This window comes from Paramormyrops kingsleyae, unplaced genomic scaffold (assembly GCF_048594095.1).
Source record: "Paramormyrops kingsleyae isolate MSU_618 unplaced genomic scaffold, PKINGS_0.4 ups31, whole genome shotgun sequence".
In the NCBI taxonomy this organism is placed as follows: domain Eukaryota; kingdom Metazoa; phylum Chordata; class Actinopteri; order Osteoglossiformes; family Mormyridae; genus Paramormyrops; species Paramormyrops kingsleyae.
The window spans coordinates 378,033-395,782 of record NW_027325969.1 but is presented as its reverse complement, the minus strand read 5'-3'; the positions used below and the strand labels follow the sequence as shown (position 1 = coordinate 395,782).

The following is a 17,750-nucleotide window of genomic DNA, read 5'->3' as shown; positions in this document are numbered from 1 at the left end:
TAAACTGATAAGAACAGATACTACACTTGATCTTAGCCAAAAGGCCGAGAAGCGATACCCACAAATTGCGCCCCGCCGGGCGCCGGCATGCGGGATGCCGACGGAGCTGGCGCGGCTCAGCCCTCACCAGCCCCTCTGGCAGGTGTCGCCCGGCGAGTCCACGCGTGATCCAGGGAGACCACAGCCGCGCCACCGGGCACCTAACGCCAGCCGCTAAGCCGGGCCCAGTCTTCCTTTGACAGCAGCAGTGCAGCTCTGCTTGGGCAGAGCCTCCAAAAATACCATGAACTCATCGCTATCCCTCTCCACGGAAATCTTTAGTAAAAGGCGAAAGATTTATACGGGATGAAGAGAGACCCGAGTCGATATGGGGCCGCCGCCAAGCCCGTCGCCGTTAGCCGGGCCTGCGTGACGCCCCCGCTCGGAGTAGAATGCCCAGGGGCGTCGCAGCCGCCGTCCTCGGGGCCCCGACTCCTCCCTGTCCTCCTGTCCTCTCAAAAGACAGCAATCATTTTAACAAACATGAGGGGAAATTCAAAAGGCAAAGATGACATCATGCCTTACCTCAGCGCAGCTGTCCACCGCACAAACAGTGTGTCACCTTCCTTTAAAAAAAAAAAAAAGAAAAAAGAAAAACGGCGGGAAACGGGGGCCACGCACAGACAGGGCCCCCCCCCTCACAGCACTCAGTCTATTAGTCACTCACTCACTCACTCACTCACTCACTCAGTCAGTCAGTCAGTCAGTCAGTCAGTCAGTCAGTCAGTCAGTTCTGCCTTTCGACAACAGGGGGCAGTAGAGGTGCACCATTCCCGGAAGCACTGCAATACCGGGTCGATGCGTGGAGCGGACGGGGCAAGCCCCACTTCCGGCTCCCTGTTCCAAAAATCCGTTTAATATGTGGTCCCCTCCATGGGGGACGTATCAGATATTAAACTGATAAGAACAGATACTACACTTGATCTTAGCCAAAAGGCCGAGAAGCGATACCCACAAATTGCGCCCCGCCGGGCGCCGGCATGCGGGATGCCGACGGAGCTGGCGCGGCTCAGCCCTCACCAGCCCCTCTGGCAGGTGTCGCCCGGCGAGTCCACGCGTGATCCAGGGAGACCACAGCCGCGCCACCGGGCACCTAACGCCAGCCGCTAAGCCGGGCCCAGTCTTCCTTTGACAGCAGCAGTGCAGCTCTGCTTGGGCAGAGCCTCCAAAAATACCATGAACTCATCGCTATCCCTCTCCACGGAAATCTTTAGTAAAAGGCGAAAGATTTATACGGGATGAAGAGAGACCCGAGTCGATATGGGGCCGCCGCCAAGCCCGTCGCCGTTAGCCGGGCCTGCGTGACGCCCCCGCTCGGAGTAGAATGCCCAGGGGCGTCGCAGCCGCCGTCCTCGGGGCCCCGACTCCTCCCTGTCCTCCTGTCCTCTCAAAAGACAGCAATCATTTTAACAAACATGAGGGGAAATTCAAAAGGCAAAGATGACATCATGCCTTACCTCAGCGCAGCTGTCCACCGCACAAACAGTGTGTCACCTTCCTTTAAAAAAAAAAAAAAAAAAAAAAAAAAAAAAGAAAAACGGCGGGAAACGGGGGCCACGCACAGACAGGGCCCCCCCCCTCACAGCACTCAGTCTATTAGTCACTCACTCACTCACTCACTCACTCACTCACTCACTCACTCACTCACTCAGTCAGTCAGTCAGTCAGTCAGTCAGTCAGTCAGTTCTGCCTTTCGACAACAGGGGGCAGTAGAGGTGCACCATTCCCGGAAGCACTGCAATACCGGGTCGATGCGTGGAGCGGACGGGGCAAGCCCCACTTCCGGCTCCCTGTTCCAAAAATCCGTTTAATATGTGGTCCCCTCCATGGGGGACGTATCAGATATTAAACTGATAAGAACAGATACTACACTTGATCTTAGCCAAAAGGCCGAGAAGCGATACCCACAAATTGCGCCCCGCCGGGCGCCGGCATGCGGGATGCCGACGGAGCTGGCGCGGCTCAGCCCTCACCAGCCCCTCTGGCAGGTGTCGCCCGGCGAGTCCACGCGTGATCCAGGGAGACCACAGCCGCGCCACCGGGCACCTAACGCCAGCCGCTAAGCCGGGCCCAGTCTTCCTTTGACAGCAGCAGTGCAGCTCTGCTTGGGCAGAGCCTCCAAAAATACCATGAACTCATCGCTATCCCTCTCCACGGAAATCTTTAGTAAAAGGCGAAAGATTTATACGGGATGAAGAGAGACCCGAGTCGATATGGGGCCGCCGCCAAGCCCGTCGCCGTTAGCCGGGCCTGCGTGACGCCCCCGCTCGGAGTAGAATGCCCAGGGGCGTCGCAGCCGCCGTCCTCGGGGCCCCGACTCCTCCCTGTCCTCCTGTCCTCTCAAAAGACAGCAATCATTTTAACAAACATGAGGGGAAATTCAAAAGGCAAAGATGACATCATGCCTTACCTCAGCGCAGCTGTCCACCGCACAAACAGTGTGTCACCTTCCTTTAAAAAAAAAAAAAAAAAAAAAAAAAGAAAAACGGCGGGAAACGGGGGCCACGCACAGACAGGGCCCCCCCCCTCACAGCACTCAGTCTATTAGTCACTCACTCACTCACTCACTCACTCACTCAGTCAGTCAGTCAGTCAGTCAGTCAGTCAGTCAGTCAGTCAGTTCTGCCTTTCGACAACAGGGGGCAGTAGAGGTGCACCATTCCCGGAAGCACTGCAATACCGGGTCGATGCGTGGAGCGGACGGGGCAAGCCCCACTTCCGGCTCCCTGTTCCAAAAATCCGTTTAATATGTGGTCCCCTCCATGGGGGACGTATCAGATATTAAACTGATAAGAACAGATTTTTTTTTTTTTTTTTTATTCATCTTTAATCAACATTTCTGCATACAATCTAAAACCAACACATAAAACTATAAAGACATTTATCACACTACCCATAATAAGCTAACTTCAACACTAAAAGAAATACACATATAAATCACACTCCTAACCTATTCAATCATAAAACAACAACATATATAACACATATTATAAAACAATCATATAATACCACATACATAAAACTTCTAAAATACTTCAACCCTACAACACCATTACAACACACGTTAAAACAGTATTAAATACATAAATACAGCAGAAATCCTAAAATGTCTAAAAAGGTAAAACACTATCATCATCAACAATATCCCCATTAAAACTAAGGTCCCCCCCCGACTCGGCAGCAACTAAAAAAGAGCGTTCATTAGCAAAGTCCTGCTGCCCTGCATAAAAACGTCTCTCTTGGGGGGAGACCAAAACACTTTGCAGATCAATTAGCTCTAAGGGGAAGATCGCTTCTCGGCCTAAAGCAGTGTCCTCGTTCCTCCGGGCCTTCTTCCTCCTCCTGCATTGGACAAACCTGGAGGGAGAGGTTGCGCGCTTTTCAGCCACGGCCACTTGACCCTTACCAGGGGACTCCACCGAAGCGCTGGAAGCCGTGGACTCCCCATCAGCACCGGCGAAGGGCTGTTCCTCGCTGTTCTCAGCTCCCCTCTCGGCTCCCCCGTGCATCTCAGCGCAGCCCGGCAGTGCCTGCTGTCGGGCCCCGTCCACAGCCGAACCCCGAGCAACGGCGTCGGCCCAGGACGGTTTGCGCTGAGGGCAGCTCCGGGCCAGATGGTCCTCACCTCTGCACAGGTTACACCGGAGGGGGCCCTTGCAGTCCTTCGCCAGGTGACCGACGTCCAGGCATCTCCAGCACTTCATGGTGGTACAGGAGTCCGCGGTGTGGCCCAGGCCGTGGCACAAGCGGCAGGAGGAGGGTTGCCCGGAGTAAAAAAGGTAGCCCTTGCAACGACCTATAATAAAATAAGCAGGTGGGTGGCTATACCCGTCAGGGGAGCTAGCGTCGGGGCGCAGGCACACCCGGAACTGCCTGCGCCCAGTCCAGACACCCAGCTGGTCTCTCACGTCCCTGTGCCCAGGGACCACGTCGACAAACCTGCCCAGGAAGGCAGCCACCGCTTCAGCTGGAACGAAGGGGTCCAAGACGTGGACGGTGATCACTCTCCGGTCCAGCTTCCACAGTGGCTCCACGTCATAGAACATCCGGCGAAGCTCTTCCTCCAAGCGGCTGCATGCAGCCAACATCCTCTTGTAGCCCTCTTCCGTAGTGCAAGTCACATAGAAGAAGGCCGAAGACTGGTTGCGCTGCACACAGATGATGTCTTCCATGGTGAGTCCCAGGAGGCCGAAGAGCACCTCCCGGATGAAGCTCAGTCTCTCCGGGAAACTCTCCGGTTCCTCCTGGTGAGTCCACTTGAAGGCTGCTGTATGCCGGATGACTACGACGGTCCTGTGTGGGCTCCCGGACATCCTGGCGATGGTGGGCAAGAGAGTCCTCGGGAGCCGGGCAGGGAGTCGACGTGTCCTAGCTGGGTGCCTAAACTAATAAAAACTGGAAATAAAACCCCAAGCTCACCCTGCGGGAACGGCGGTCAAGCCACCCGAACCTGCACGTTAGGCTTGCAAGGGCTACCCAAAATAAAAAACACGCTAAAAAGAGACAACAGCTAACCCCGTGGCAGCGGCGGTCAAGCCACCTGCTGGTCACGCATTAGGTTCGCTGTTGCCTCCTCTAAAAAACCTGGCAGTAAAAAATCCCTCCAAAAAGCGCTGATAAGAACAGATACTACACTTGATCTTAGCCAAAAGGCCGAGAAGCGATACCCACAAATTGCGCCCCGCCGGGCGCCGGCATGCGGGATGCCGACGGAGCTGGCGCGGCTCAGCCCTCACCAGCCCCTCTGGCAGGTGTCGCCCGGCGAGTCCACGCGTGATCCAGGGAGACCACAGCCGCGCCACCGGGCACCTAACGCCAGCCGCTAAGCCGGGCCCAGTCTTCCTTTGACAGCAGCAGTGCAGCTCTGCTTGGGCAGAGCCTCCAAAAATACCATGAACTCATCGCTATCCCTCTCCACGGAAATCTTTAGTAAAAGGCGAAAGATTTATACGGGATGAAGAGAGACCCGAGTCGATATGGGGCCGCCGCCAAGCCCGTCGCCGTTAGCCGGGCCTGCGTGACGCCCCCGCTCGGAGTAGAATGCCCAGGGGCGTCGCAGCCGCCGTCCTCGGGGCCCCGACTCCTCCCTGTCCTCCTGTCCTCTCAAAAGACAGCAATCATTTTAACAAACATGAGGGGAAATTCAAAAGGCAAAGATGACATCATGCCTTACCTCAGCGCAGCTGTCCACCGCACAAACAGTGTGTCACCTTCCTTTAAAAAAAAAAAAAAAAAAAAAAAAAAAAAAGAAAAACGGCGGGAAACGGGGGCCACGCACAGACAGGGCCCCCCCCCTCACAGCACTCAGTCTATTAGTCACTCACTCACTCACTCACTCACTCACTCACTCACTCACTCACTCAGTCAGTCAGTCAGTCAGTCAGTCAGTTCTGCCTTTCGACAACAGGGGGCAGTAGAGGTGCACCATTCCCGGAAGCACTGCAATACCGGGTCGATGCGTGGAGCGGACGGGGCAAGCCCCACTTCCGGCTCCTTGTTCCAAAAATCCGTTTAATATGTGGTCCCCTCCATGGGGGACGTATCAGATATTAAACTGATAAGAACAGATACTACACTTGATCTTAGCCAAAAGGCCGAGAAGCGATACCCACAAATTGCGCCCCGCCGGGCGCCGGCATGCGGGATGCCGACGGAGCTGGCGCGGCTCAGCCCTCACCAGCCCCTCTGGCAGGTGTCGCCCGGCGAGTCCACGCGTGATCCAGGGAGACCACAGCCGCGCCACCGGGCACCTAACGCCAGCCGCTAAGCCGGGCCCAGTCTTCCTTTGACAGCAGCAGTGCAGCTCTGCTTGGGCAGAGCCTCCAAAAATACCATGAACTCATCGCTATCCCTCTCCACGGAAATCTTTAGTAAAAGGCGAAAGATTTATACGGGATGAAGAGAGACCCGAGTCGATATGGGGCCGCCGCCAAGCCCGTCGCCGTTAGCCGGGCCTGCGTGACGCCCCCGCTCGGAGTAGAATGCCCAGGGGCGTCGCAGCCGCCGTCCTCGGGGCCCCGACTCCTCCCTGTCCTCCTGTCCTCTCAAAAGACAGCAATCATTTTAACAAACATGAGGGGAAATTCAAAAGGCAAAGATGACATCATGCCTTACCTCAGCGCAGCTGTCCACCGCACAAACAGTGTGTCACCTTCCTTTAAAAAAAAAAAAAAAAAAAAAAAAAAAAAAGAAAAACGGCGGGAAACGGGGGCCACGCACAGACAGGGCCCCCCCCCTCACAGCACTCAGTCTATTAGTCACTCACTCACTCACTCACTCACTCACTCACTCACTCAGTCAGTCAGTCAGTCAGTCAGTCAGTCAGTTCTGCCTTTCGACAACAGGGGGCAGTAGAGGTGCACCATTCCCGGAAGCACTGCAATACCGGGTCGATGCGTGGAGCGGACGGGGCAAGCCCCACTTCCGGCTCCCTGTTCCAAAAATCCGTTTAATATGTGGTCCCCTCCATGGGGGACGTATCAGATATTAAACTGATAAGAACAGATTTTTTTTTTTTTTTTTTTTTTGTACCAGTCAGAGTTGGATACCCGTCGCTTCATCAACTCGGCCAACCTTCACTCATCATTCCGGCTATTTCAAATTCAATTACAATTTTTATTTCAATCAATAAAATATTACAATTATAATCTCCTTAAAAGGATTTCAAACAAGACATTAACACACCGTTAAAATTCAGCCCATATCAGAGTTTAAAATTTAAATATAAAATACATAAACCACACCAGACATTCAATAAATAAGCAAATATTAATCAAAAACCATTGAGTGTCAGTGGTTATTTTCAAAATCACCCCCAGGCTTAAAATCCCATTACAAAGGGTTTCCGATCCTTGTGAACTTTATGGTGTGACACTGAAAAAAAACATTAACGCACCACCAAGAAAGGCACAGTATAAGGTGCGTGCGTTCACAACTCACGTGCCACACCGACCTTCCTGGATGGAGCTCGTACTCACCAAGATGTTAGTGGGGCTATGGCCGCAGAAGGCCCTTCCACCTTTCCTTGGCCTCGTGGTAGCCCCACTGGATGATGTCCCGCTCCATCCTGAAATCCAAGTCCGCCACAATCTTTCGATATAATCCCCAGGCCCTCAAATCTGCCCCTTTATGGATGAGTGCCGACCTTGCATTCCAAAGTTCACGTTTGGTCATGCTGATCAGCAGCCACATCCGGGGCGGGAAGGGAGTCTGAGGACCTTGGGGCCACCCCATCATCACCTTATCGTAGGACAACACAAACTGCGGGTCTAGTTTCCTGCACAGGCCTTGCACTGATCTCCAGACCTCCCTGGCATACCCACAGTCCCAAAAGGCGTGCCTGAGGGTCTCCTCCTCTGAGCACTCGGGACGTGGGCAGCCTGAGTGTCTGGTCAGCTTGTGCCTGTACAGTACATCCCTGACCGGCAGCTTACCATGCACACACTGCCAGTTCAGGTCCTGCAGCCGGTTATCCAACCCCTTGGGCTGGATCCTGGTCCAGGTGTCCTTCTCCAGGCCCAGCACAGCACGGGTTCCCCTCTTCACCAGCACAGCCCGATACAGGGCTCGGTGCCTGGTGAGGGTCCCTGGGGGGAGACCTGCCGGAAGAGACTTACTCCACTTAATAGCATGGTGATAGTGGGTCGGCAGCGTCTCCGCCTTGGGCCCGGCGTTGGACCACGACGTCAACAGACGTCTCATGGGCAGGGCCAGCCACAAGTGAACAAAATACTGGTGGGGGTGTTCTAGGGGAGCCACCAGACGTGCACAGATCTGGGAGAAGAACAGGCAGTCAAGCTTGAGAGGGAAGTCAGGAACATCCCTCCCCCCACTGTCCTTTCCAAGGTACATCACTTCCCTCCTCACGTACTCATACCTGCCGCCCCAAACAAGGTTAAACACATCCTTAGTTAAGCCTCTCCGCATGAAGCGGGGCATGGGGAACACATGGGCGAGGTAGAGGAGGGTAGGAAGGATATCAACCTTCAAGGCGAGAACCTTACCCAGGAAGGACAGGGACCTGGCCTTCCACATCCCCATCTTCCGCCTGGCGATCGTCAAACGCTCTTCCCAGTTTACCCGGGCAGCACCTTTCGAAAGAAAGTTAACCCCCAACACCTTGAGAGGGCCGCCGCAGAGAGTGAGCCCCCCCGGGACGTCCTCTCTCGCCTTCCAGCTGCCAAAGTACTTGACCACCGACTTGCTAAGGTTAAGTGCAGCCCCGGAGGCCTTCCCGAACGCCTGCACCAAGCCCAGGGCGTGACCGAGCGCATGGTCCGAGCACACAAACAGAGTGGTATCGTCTGCGTACTGGGCCAGCTTTACCGTCAGGCCCCCACTCCCTGGCAGGATCAGGCCGTTGATACCTGGATGGGCACGGATGGCGCTCGCCAGCGGCTCTATATATAGAGCGTAGAGGAGGGGGGAGAGAGGGCAACCCTGCCTCACTCCACTTGACTGGGGAACCCAATCACTGAGGGAACCATTAATCGACACATGGCTACCAACCTCAGTATAAAGCGCATGAACCCATCCCAAGAACTTAGGCCCAAAACCTAGCCTGCTCAATACCCCAAACAGGAAGCAGTGGTCCACTCGGTCAAACGCCTTCTCCTGGTCCAAGCTAACGAGTGCCAGAGGGACATTCCTGTCCTCAGCCCAGGCGATCGCGTCCCGAATTAAATGTAAATTCCAAGTCGCAGATCGACCCGGGACCCCGCAAGTCTGGTCACTATGGACCAGGTGGGTCATGGCCTTTTTTAGGCGCTCAGTTAGGGTCTTTGCTATGATCTTTGCATCTACGCAAAGCATTGTCAGGGGTCTCCAGTTGCCAAGTTCGGCACGATCGCCCTTCTTGTACAACAAAGACAAGACCCCTGACCGCATGCTCTTGGTGAGCATGCCCTGACGCTGCACGTCCTCAGCCACTTCTAGCAGCTCCGGCCCGAGGACTTCCCAAAACGTGGAATAGAATTCCACGGGGAGTCCATCGAGACCAGGAACTTTGCGCCGGTTCATTTTGCCTAGCACCTCAGTCAGCTCGGCTAGAGTGAAGGGGGCATCTAAGCTGTCCCTTGCCTCACTGGGAAGACTAGGTTTGAGTTTAGATAAAAACTGCTCCCCTAGCTCAGGTTCGGTCTCCCTTTTCTTAAAAAGGTCACCGTAAAAACATTTAGCAACCTCCAGCATCCGGGCCGAATCGGAGACCAGGTTGCCTCCTTGGTCCCGGAGGGCAGTGAAACACTTTTCCTCACGGGCCAGTTTCACCTTATTAAAGAAGAAGGCTGTACATTTCTCATTCTCCTCCCTTTCCAAAGCCCTGGCCCAAAACAAGGAGGCCGCAGCCGATTGCTCGTGCAGGCCCCTCAGCTTAGCTTTGGCTGCCTGCACCTCCTCAAAGTTAAAAGCCCCTCCGTTGTTGTGGCGGGCATACTCCCTCTGCAGCCTGGTCTCTAGCCGTTGGATTTCGTAAAGCCTTTTAGCTTTACGCTGGCCGCAATAGTGGATAGCTAGAGCTCTAACCCTCTCTTTTACGCTCTCCCACCATGCAGCCGTGGAGACGTAGGCTGCCTTACAGCCCCGCCACGCAGTAAAATGATCCAGGAAGAGAGACCTAAAGTCTCTCTCTTCTAAGATCTCCACGTTCAGCTTCCAATAGCCCCTCCCGAAGGTAGGGGCGTCAATGGAAACTGTGGCCTCGACCGATGTATGGTCCGAGTACCACCGTGGAGACCTCAAAACCTTCCTAAAAACAACAGAGGGCGAAGCTAAAATATAATCAATACGGCTGCTGGCCCCACGACTGTTGTGCCAGGTATGGCCCGGATCTGTGGGGTTGCACGTTTTAAAACCATCAGAGAGGTTGAGGCTGCGGATCAAATTCCTAAAATGTTTAGTGCTGACATCCCCTTTCCCTTCTAAAAAAGTATTGAAGTCCCCTCCTAAAATTATGTGTCTATTAGTGACACAAAACTGGGCCAGCTCCTCAAAAAGCGCAATGCGGGACGAGGCCTCCACTGGAGCGTAAACGCACATCGCCCGGATGTGCTGACCTCTCCAGGTGGCGTCCACTCCCAAAACCCTTCCCTGCACTACAGTGAAGGTACTCACATTCTCAAAGGCCCGGTCACCAAAAAGGATGCCGACGCCTGAAGAATGGACACCACCAACGCTCCAGCAGGACTTACCCCTCTTCCACGCTTGTGAGAAAAGAGCCACGTCCCGCTGGTCCCTGAGGTGGACTTCCTGCAAGAAACAGAGATTGAAAGGGGAGGATGTCAGTTCATCAAAGACCGCGGCCCTTTTGACTGGGTTCCTCAACCCTCTGACGTTAACAGTAAAAATTTTAAAACCAGCCATGGGGGGATTAAAAGAAGAATAAAACAATAAGACATTAAAACCATAAAAATTTTTAAAAACTATAAACCCTAAAACCAGCTATTAAGACCCCTGTTCCCCCTCCCCACTCATGCCCAGAATTTTCCCCAGCATGGAGTCCTCCAGGTAGGCCTGGTCGTTTGGTGAAACCTCCAGGCCCGAAAAGGTAATGTCCTCCTGGGGAAGGGCTGGGGACAACATTGACAAATTCCAACTTATATCTTCTGTTTTGGGGGCGGGGGGCGATACGACCTGTACAGGGGCCTCAGCTGGGGGCGCCGCCTCCTTGGGGGTACCTGTTGCCTCCTCTGCTTCCTTCCTCGTCTTCTTAGTTTTGTCCTTGGGGTCACCCTTCTTCTTCCTTTTGGTGACCCCGGCCCGGGCCTGCGGGGACTGCCCAGCCTGAGCCCGGGGCCCCTCAGCCCCCAACGGGGTCTTCACTGGGGACCTGGCCACTTCTTCCTGGGCCCCCACTGACCTCTCCTGAGGCCCCCCTGGCTTTGGGGCAGGGAGCAGCTCCCGGTCCGGCACCCGCCTCACCTGCCCACCACCCGCCAGAACGCCCGCATAGGAGCGCTGGGGGCAGACACGGGCCAGGTGCTCCTCGCTGCTACAGTGGCGGCAACGTTGGGGGCCCTTACAGTCCTTAGCCATGTGCCCGGGCTCAAGGCAGTTACGGCACTTAAGGTCCGGGCAGTCCTCCGCCTTGTGTCCCTGGCCCTGGCACGACCGGCAGAAGGTAGGCTGACCAGTGTAGAACAGGTACCCCCTGTTGGGCCCGATGGAAAAGTAGGCTGGGGGATGAAGATATCCCCCCTTTCCATCCGGCCGCAGTCGCACCTGAAACTGGCGGCGCCCATTCCACACACCCAGCTCGTCCCGGACGTCTCTGTGTCCTGGTAAAACCTCAACGTGTTTAGTGAGGAAATGGCAGACGGCCTCCGCCGACACGTAAGGATTGAACACATGCACCGTTACCACCCGCTTGTCCGTAAACCACAAGGGCTCAACCGAGTACATATTCAAGAGCGGGTGGTCGGACTTGCTCTGCTCCAGCACCCTCCGGTATGCCTCCTCAGAGGCCAAGGTAACATCCAGAAACCTCTGGGGATGGTTCCTCTGGACGCAGATCAGGTCCTCCAGCTTAAAGCCCAGCACACCAAAGACAACCTCCCGGATGAAGAAGACCCTGTCGTGAAACTGGGCCTCTCCATCCAGGTTCCTCCAACGGAACCGGGCCGTGTTAAGCAGACCGCCACCTACCATCGGACCCGGTCCGGAGGAGGGGGTCGTCCCGGCCACTGGAGCCGCCGCTGGGGCCGTCACTGCCGTCCTGGGAGCCGTAGCTGCCATCCTCCAGCTGTGGTGCTCCGGCATCAGCCGTCCCACTCGGAGTGGAGCAAGGCGCAGTGTTCCAGAGGTCCTTCCGCCGTAGTCCAAGACGAGCTGAGCTAAAAACTAGACTAAAAAATAAAATAATAAAAGTGAATAAAAACAAACAAGGGCTGAAAAACACTAAAACAGGATACCAAGGTTCACCCCGTGGCAGCGGCGGTCAGGCCACCTGCTGGGCACGCATTAGGATCCCCTTGGTATCCGCTAAACTAAAAAACACGACGGGTAAAACGGCTAAGAAAAACGCCAAAAGTTTTTAAAAACTTGATCTTAGCCAAAAGGCCGAGAAGCGATACCCACAAATTGCGCCCCGCCGGGCGCCGGCATGCGGGATGCCGACGGAGCTGGCGCGGCTCAGCCCTCACCAGCCCCTCTGGCAGGTGTCGCCCGGCGAGTCCACGCGTGATCCAGGGAGACCACAGCCGCGCCACCGGGCACCTAACGCCAGCCGCTAAGCCGGGCCCAGTCTTCCTTTGACAGCAGCAGTGCAGCTCTGCTTGGGCAGAGCCTCCAAAAATACCATGAACTCATCGCTATCCCTCTCCACGGAAATCTTTAGTAAAAGGCGAAAGATTTATACGGGATGAAGAGAGACCCGAGTCGATATGGGGCCGCCGCCAAGCCCGTCGCCGTTAGCCGGGCCTGCGTGACGCCCCCGCTCGGAGTAGAATGCCCAGGGGCGTCGCAGCCGCCGTCCTCGGGGCCCCGACTCCTCCCTGTCCTCCTGTCCTCTCAAAAGACAGCAATCATTTTAACAAACATGAGGGGAAATTCAAAAGGCAAAGATGACATCATGCCTTACCTCAGCGCAGCTGTCCACCGCACAAACAGTGTGTCACCTTCCTTTAAAAAAAAAAAAAAAAAAAAAAAAAAAAAAGAAAAACGGCGGGAAACGGGGGCCACGCACAGACAGGGCCCCCCCCCTCACAGCACTCAGTCTATTAGTCACTCACTCACTCACTCACTCACTCACTCACTCACTCACTCACTCAGTCAGTCAGTCAGTCAGTCAGTCAGTCAGTTCTGCCTTTCGACAACAGGGGGCAGTAGAGGTGCACCATTCCCGGAAGCACTGCAATACCGGGTCGATGCGTGGAGCGGACGGGGCAAGCCCCACTTCCGGCTCCCTGTTCCAAAAATCCGTTTAATATGTGGTCCCCTCCATGGGGGACGTATCAGATATTAAACTGATAAGAACAGATACTACACTTGATCTTAGCCAAAAGGCCGAGAAGCGATACCCACAAATTGCGCCCCGCCGGGCGCCGGCATGCGGGATGCCGACGGAGCTGGCGCGGCTCAGCCCTCACCAGCCCCTCTGGCAGGTGTCGCCCGGCGAGTCCACGCGTGATCCAGGGAGACCACAGCCGCGCCACCGGGCACCTAACGCCAGCCGCTAAGCCGGGCCCAGTCTTCCTTTGACAGCAGCAGTGCAGCTCTGCTTGGGCAGAGCCTCCAAAAATACCATGAACTCATCGCTATCCCTCTCCACGGAAATCTTTAGTAAAAGGCGAAAGATTTATACGGGATGAAGAGAGACCCGAGTCGATATGGGGCCGCCGCCAAGCCCGTCGCCGTTAGCCGGGCCTGCGTGACGCCCCCGCTCGGAGTAGAATGCCCAGGGGCGTCGCAGCCGCCGTCCTCGGGGCCCCGACTCCTCCCTGTCCTCCTGTCCTCTCAAAAGACAGCAATCATTTTAACAAACATGAGGGGAAATTCAAAAGGCAAAGATGACATCATGCCTTACCTCAGCGCAGCTGTCCACCGCACAAACAGTGTGTCACCTTCCTTTAAAAAAAAAAAAAAAAAAAAAAAAAAAAAAGAAAAACGGCGGGAAACGGGGGCCACGCACAGACAGGGCCCCCCCCCTCACAGCACTCAGTCTATTAGTCACTCACTCACTCACTCACTCACTCACTCACTCACTCACTCAGTCAGTCAGTCAGTCAGTTCTGCCTTTCGACAACAGGGGGCAGTAGAGGTGCACCATTCCCGGAAGCACTGCAATACCGGGTCGATGCGTGGAGCGGACGGGGCAAGCCCCACTTCCGGCTCCCTGTTCCAAAAATCCGTTTAATATGTGGTCCCCTCCATGGGGGACGTATCAGATATTAAACTGATAAGAACAGATACTACACTTGATCTTAGCCAAAAGGCCGAGAAGCGATACCCACAAATTGCGCCCCGCCGGGCGCCGGCATGCGGGATGCCGACGGAGCTGGCGCGGCTCAGCCCTCACCAGCCCCTCTGGCAGGTGTCGCCCGGCGAGTCCACGCGTGATCCAGGGAGACCACAGCCGCGCCACCGGGCACCTAACGCCAGCCGCTAAGCCGGGCCCAGTCTTCCTTTGACAGCAGCAGTGCAGCTCTGCTTGGGCAGAGCCTCCAAAAATACCATGAACTCATCGCTATCCCTCTCCACGGAAATCTTTAGTAAAAGGCGAAAGATTTATACGGGATGAAGAGAGACCCGAGTCGATATGGGGCCGCCGCCAAGCCCGTCGCCGTTAGCCGGGCCTGCGTGACGCCCCCGCTCGGAGTAGAATGCCCAGGGGCGTCGCAGCCGCCGTCCTCGGGGCCCCGACTCCTCCCTGTCCTCCTGTCCTCTCAAAAGACAGCAATCATTTTAACAAACATGAGGGGAAATTCAAAAGGCAAAGATGACATCATGCCTTACCTCAGCGCAGCTGTCCACCGCACAAACAGTGTGTCACCTTCCTTTAAAAAAAAAAAAAAAAAAAAAAAAAAAAAAGAAAAACGGCGGGAAACGGGGGCCACGCACAGACAGGGCCCCCCCCCTCACAGCACTCAGTCTATTAGTCACTCACTCACTCACTCACTCACTCACTCACTCACTCAGTCAGTCAGTCAGTCAGTCAGTCAGTTCTGCCTTTCGACAACAGGGGGCAGTAGAGGTGCACCATTCCCGGAAGCACTGCAATACCGGGTCGATGCGTGGAGCGGACGGGGCAAGCCCCACTTCCGGCTCCCTGTTCCAAAAATCCGTTTAATATGTGGTCCCCTCCATGGGGGACGTATCAGATATTAAACTGATAAGAACAGATACTACACTTGATCTTAGCCAAAAGGCCGAGAAGCGATACCCACAAATTGCGCCCCGCCGGGCGCCGGCATGCGGGATGCCGACGGAGCTGGCGCGGCTCAGCCCTCACCAGCCCCTCTGGCAGGTGTCGCCCGGCGAGTCCACGCGTGATCCAGGGAGACCACAGCCGCGCCACCGGGCACCTAACGCCAGCCGCTAAGCCGGGCCCAGTCTTCCTTTGACAGCAGCAGTGCAGCTCTGCTTGGGCAGAGCCTCCAAAAATACCATGAACTCATCGCTATCCCTCTCCACGGAAATCTTTAGTAAAAGGCGAAAGATTTATACGGGATGAAGAGAGACCCGAGTCGATATGGGGCCGCCGCCAAGCCCGTCGCCGTTAGCCGGGCCTGCGTGACGCCCCCGCTCGGAGTAGAATGCCCAGGGGCGTCGCAGCCGCCGTCCTCGGGGCCCCGACTCCTCCCTGTCCTCCTGTCCTCTCAAAAGACAGCAATCATTTTAACAAACATGAGGGGAAATTCAAAAGGCAAAGATGACATCATGCCTTACCTCAGCGCAGCTGTCCACCGCACAAACAGTGTGTCACCTTCCTTTAAAAAAAAAAAAAAAAAAAAAAAAAGAAAAACGGCGGGAAACGGGGGCCACGCACAGACAGGGCCCCCCCCCTCACAGCACTCAGTCTATTAGTCACTCACTCACTCACTCACTCACTCACTCACTCACTCACTCAGTCAGTCAGTCAGTCAGTTCTGCCTTTCGACAACAGGGGGCAGTAGAGGTGCACCATTCCCGGAAGCACTGCAATACCGGGTCGATGCGTGGAGCGGACGGGGCAAGCCCCACTTCCGGCTCCCTGTTCCAAAAATCCGTTTAATATGTGGTCCCCTCCATGGGGGACGTATCAGATATTAAACTGATAAGAACAGATACTACACTTGATCTTAGCCAAAAGGCCGAGAAGCGATACCCACAAATTGCGCCCCGCCGGGCGCCGGCATGCGGGATGCCGACGGAGCTGGCGCGGCTCAGCCCTCACCAGCCCCTCTGGCAGGTGTCGCCCGGCGAGTCCACGCGTGATCCAGGGAGACCACAGCCGCGCCACCGGGCACCTAACGCCAGCCGCTAAGCCGGGCCCAGTCTTCCTTTGACAGCAGCAGTGCAGCTCTGCTTGGGCAGAGCCTCCAAAAATACCATGAACTCATCGCTATCCCTCTCCACGGAAATCTTTAGTAAAAGGCGAAAGATTTATACGGGATGAAGAGAGACCCGAGTCGATATGGGGCCGCCGCCAAGCCCGTCGCCGTTAGCCGGGCCTGCGTGACGCCCCCGCTCGGAGTAGAATGCCCAGGGGCGTCGCAGCCGCCGTCCTCGGGGCCCCGACTCCTCCCTGTCCTCCTGTCCTCTCAAAAGACAGCAATCATTTTAACAAACATGAGGGGAAATTCAAAAGGCAAAGATGACATCATGCCTTACCTCAGCGCAGCTGTCCACCGCACAAACAGTGTGTCACCTTCCTTTAAAAAAAAAAAAAAAAAAAAAAAAAAAAAAGAAAAACGGCGGGAAACGGGGGCCACGCACAGACAGGGCCCCCCCCCTCACAGCACTCAGTCTATTAGTCACTCACTCACTCACTCACTCACTCACTCACTCACTCAGTCAGTCAGTCAGTCAGTCAGTCAGTTCTGCCTTTCGACAACAGGGGGCAGTAGAGGTGCACCATTCCCGGAAGCACTGCAATACCGGGTCGATGCGTGGAGCGGACGGGGCAAGCCCCACTTCCGGCTCCCTGTTCCAAAAATCCGTTTAATATGTGGTCCCCTCCATGGGGGACGTATCAGATATTAAACTGATAAGAACAGATTTTTTTTTTTTTTTTTTTTTTTTTTATTCATCTTTAATCAACATTTCTGCATACAATCTAAAACCAACACATAAAACTATAAAGACATTTATCACACTACCCATAATAAGCTAACTTCAACACTAAAAGAAATACACATATAAATCACACTCCTAACCTATTCAATCATAAAACAACAACATATATAACACATATTATAAAACAATCATATAATACCACATACATAAAACTTCTAAAATACTTCAACCCTACAACACCATTACAACACACGTTAAAACAGTATTAAATACATAAATACAGCAGAAATCCTAAAATGTCTAAAAAGGTAAAACACTATCATCATCAACAATATCCCCATTAAAACTAAGGTCCCCCCCCGACTCGGCAGCAACTAAAAAAGAGCGTTCATTAGCAAAGTCCTGCTGCCCTGCATAAAAACGTCTCTCTTGGGGGGAGACCAAAACACTTTGCAGATCAATTAGCTCTAAGGGGAAGATCGCTTCTCGGCCTAAAGCAGTGTCCTCGTTCCTCCGGGCCTTCTTCCTCCTCCTGCATTGGACAAACCTGGAGGGAGAGGTTGCGCGCTTTTCAGCCACGGCCACTTGACCCTTACCAGGGGACTCCACCGAAGCGCTGGAAGCCGTGGACTCCCCATCAGCACCGGCGAAGGGCTGTTCCTCGCTGTTCTCAGCTCCCCTCTCGGCTCCCCCGTGCATCTCAGCGCAGCCCGGCAGTGCCTGCTGTCGGGCCCCGTCCACAGCCGAACCCCGAGCAACGGCGTCGGCCCAGGACGGTTTGCGCTGAGGGCAGCTCCGGGCCAGATGGTCCTCACCTCTGCACAGGTTACACCGGAGGGGGCCCTTGCAGTCCTTCGCCAGGTGACCGACGTCCAGGCATCTCCAGCACTTCATGGTGGTACAGGAGTCCGCGGTGTGGCCCAGGCCGTGGCACAAGCGGCAGGAGGAGGGTTGCCCGGAGTAAAAAAGGTAGCCCTTGCAACGACCTATAATAAAATAAG

The 17,750-nt window shown here is 54.9% G+C and overlaps 18 non-coding genes and 4 pseudogenes across 18 annotated transcripts; all 22 read right to left on the bottom strand.

The window, feature by feature from the left end:
* Positions 1-56, bottom strand: LOC140584243 (U2 spliceosomal RNA; annotated as a pseudogene).
* A 195-nt stretch (positions 57-251) lies between these two features.
* On the bottom strand, positions 252-365 carry LOC140584501 (U5 spliceosomal RNA). Its single transcript, XR_011986463.1, has one exon. It is a non-coding gene; the product is annotated as a U5 spliceosomal RNA (small nuclear RNA).
* Positions 366-796: 431 nt separating this feature from the next.
* On the bottom strand, positions 797-988 carry LOC140585044 (U2 spliceosomal RNA). The gene has a single exon (XR_011987004.1). It is a non-coding gene; the product is annotated as a U2 spliceosomal RNA (small nuclear RNA).
* Positions 989-1,183: 195 nt separating this feature from the next.
* On the bottom strand, positions 1,184-1,297 carry LOC140584500 (U5 spliceosomal RNA). Its single transcript, XR_011986462.1, has one exon. It is a non-coding gene; the product is annotated as a U5 spliceosomal RNA (small nuclear RNA).
* A 452-nt stretch (positions 1,298-1,749) lies between these two features.
* LOC140585043 (U2 spliceosomal RNA) lies at positions 1,750-1,941 on the bottom strand. The gene has a single exon (XR_011987003.1). It is a non-coding gene; the product is annotated as a U2 spliceosomal RNA (small nuclear RNA).
* Positions 1,942-2,136: 195 nt separating this feature from the next.
* LOC140584499 (U5 spliceosomal RNA) lies at positions 2,137-2,250 on the bottom strand. Its single transcript, XR_011986461.1, has one exon. It is a non-coding gene; the product is annotated as a U5 spliceosomal RNA (small nuclear RNA).
* A 435-nt stretch (positions 2,251-2,685) lies between these two features.
* LOC140584177 (U2 spliceosomal RNA) lies at positions 2,686-2,912 on the bottom strand (annotated as a pseudogene).
* A 1,680-nt stretch (positions 2,913-4,592) lies between these two features.
* On the bottom strand, positions 4,593-4,704 carry LOC140584229 (U2 spliceosomal RNA; annotated as a pseudogene).
* A 195-nt stretch (positions 4,705-4,899) lies between these two features.
* LOC140584498 (U5 spliceosomal RNA) lies at positions 4,900-5,013 on the bottom strand. Its single transcript, XR_011986460.1, has one exon. It is a non-coding gene; the product is annotated as a U5 spliceosomal RNA (small nuclear RNA).
* Positions 5,014-5,453: 440 nt separating this feature from the next.
* On the bottom strand, positions 5,454-5,645 carry LOC140584324 (U2 spliceosomal RNA). The gene has a single exon (XR_011986286.1). It is a non-coding gene; the product is annotated as a U2 spliceosomal RNA (small nuclear RNA).
* A 195-nt stretch (positions 5,646-5,840) lies between these two features.
* LOC140584497 (U5 spliceosomal RNA) lies at positions 5,841-5,954 on the bottom strand. The gene has a single exon (XR_011986459.1). It is a non-coding gene; the product is annotated as a U5 spliceosomal RNA (small nuclear RNA).
* A 436-nt stretch (positions 5,955-6,390) lies between these two features.
* Positions 6,391-6,581, bottom strand: LOC140584217 (U2 spliceosomal RNA). The gene has a single exon (XR_011986194.1). It is a non-coding gene; the product is annotated as a U2 spliceosomal RNA (small nuclear RNA).
* Positions 6,582-12,300: 5,719 nt separating this feature from the next.
* On the bottom strand, positions 12,301-12,414 carry LOC140584495 (U5 spliceosomal RNA). The gene has a single exon (XR_011986457.1). It is a non-coding gene; the product is annotated as a U5 spliceosomal RNA (small nuclear RNA).
* A 444-nt stretch (positions 12,415-12,858) lies between these two features.
* LOC140585042 (U2 spliceosomal RNA) lies at positions 12,859-13,050 on the bottom strand. Its single transcript, XR_011987002.1, has one exon. It is a non-coding gene; the product is annotated as a U2 spliceosomal RNA (small nuclear RNA).
* Positions 13,051-13,245: 195 nt separating this feature from the next.
* LOC140584494 (U5 spliceosomal RNA) lies at positions 13,246-13,359 on the bottom strand. Its single transcript, XR_011986456.1, has one exon. It is a non-coding gene; the product is annotated as a U5 spliceosomal RNA (small nuclear RNA).
* A 428-nt stretch (positions 13,360-13,787) lies between these two features.
* On the bottom strand, positions 13,788-13,979 carry LOC140585041 (U2 spliceosomal RNA). The gene has a single exon (XR_011987001.1). It is a non-coding gene; the product is annotated as a U2 spliceosomal RNA (small nuclear RNA).
* Positions 13,980-14,174: 195 nt separating this feature from the next.
* Positions 14,175-14,288, bottom strand: LOC140584493 (U5 spliceosomal RNA). Its single transcript, XR_011986455.1, has one exon. It is a non-coding gene; the product is annotated as a U5 spliceosomal RNA (small nuclear RNA).
* Positions 14,289-14,720: 432 nt separating this feature from the next.
* Positions 14,721-14,912, bottom strand: LOC140585040 (U2 spliceosomal RNA). The gene has a single exon (XR_011987000.1). It is a non-coding gene; the product is annotated as a U2 spliceosomal RNA (small nuclear RNA).
* A 195-nt stretch (positions 14,913-15,107) lies between these two features.
* On the bottom strand, positions 15,108-15,221 carry LOC140584492 (U5 spliceosomal RNA). Its single transcript, XR_011986454.1, has one exon. It is a non-coding gene; the product is annotated as a U5 spliceosomal RNA (small nuclear RNA).
* A 423-nt stretch (positions 15,222-15,644) lies between these two features.
* On the bottom strand, positions 15,645-15,836 carry LOC140585039 (U2 spliceosomal RNA). The gene has a single exon (XR_011986999.1). It is a non-coding gene; the product is annotated as a U2 spliceosomal RNA (small nuclear RNA).
* A 195-nt stretch (positions 15,837-16,031) lies between these two features.
* On the bottom strand, positions 16,032-16,145 carry LOC140584491 (U5 spliceosomal RNA). The gene has a single exon (XR_011986453.1). It is a non-coding gene; the product is annotated as a U5 spliceosomal RNA (small nuclear RNA).
* Positions 16,146-16,577: 432 nt separating this feature from the next.
* LOC140584190 (U2 spliceosomal RNA) lies at positions 16,578-16,812 on the bottom strand (annotated as a pseudogene).
* Between the last annotated feature and the right edge of the window lie 938 nt (positions 16,813-17,750).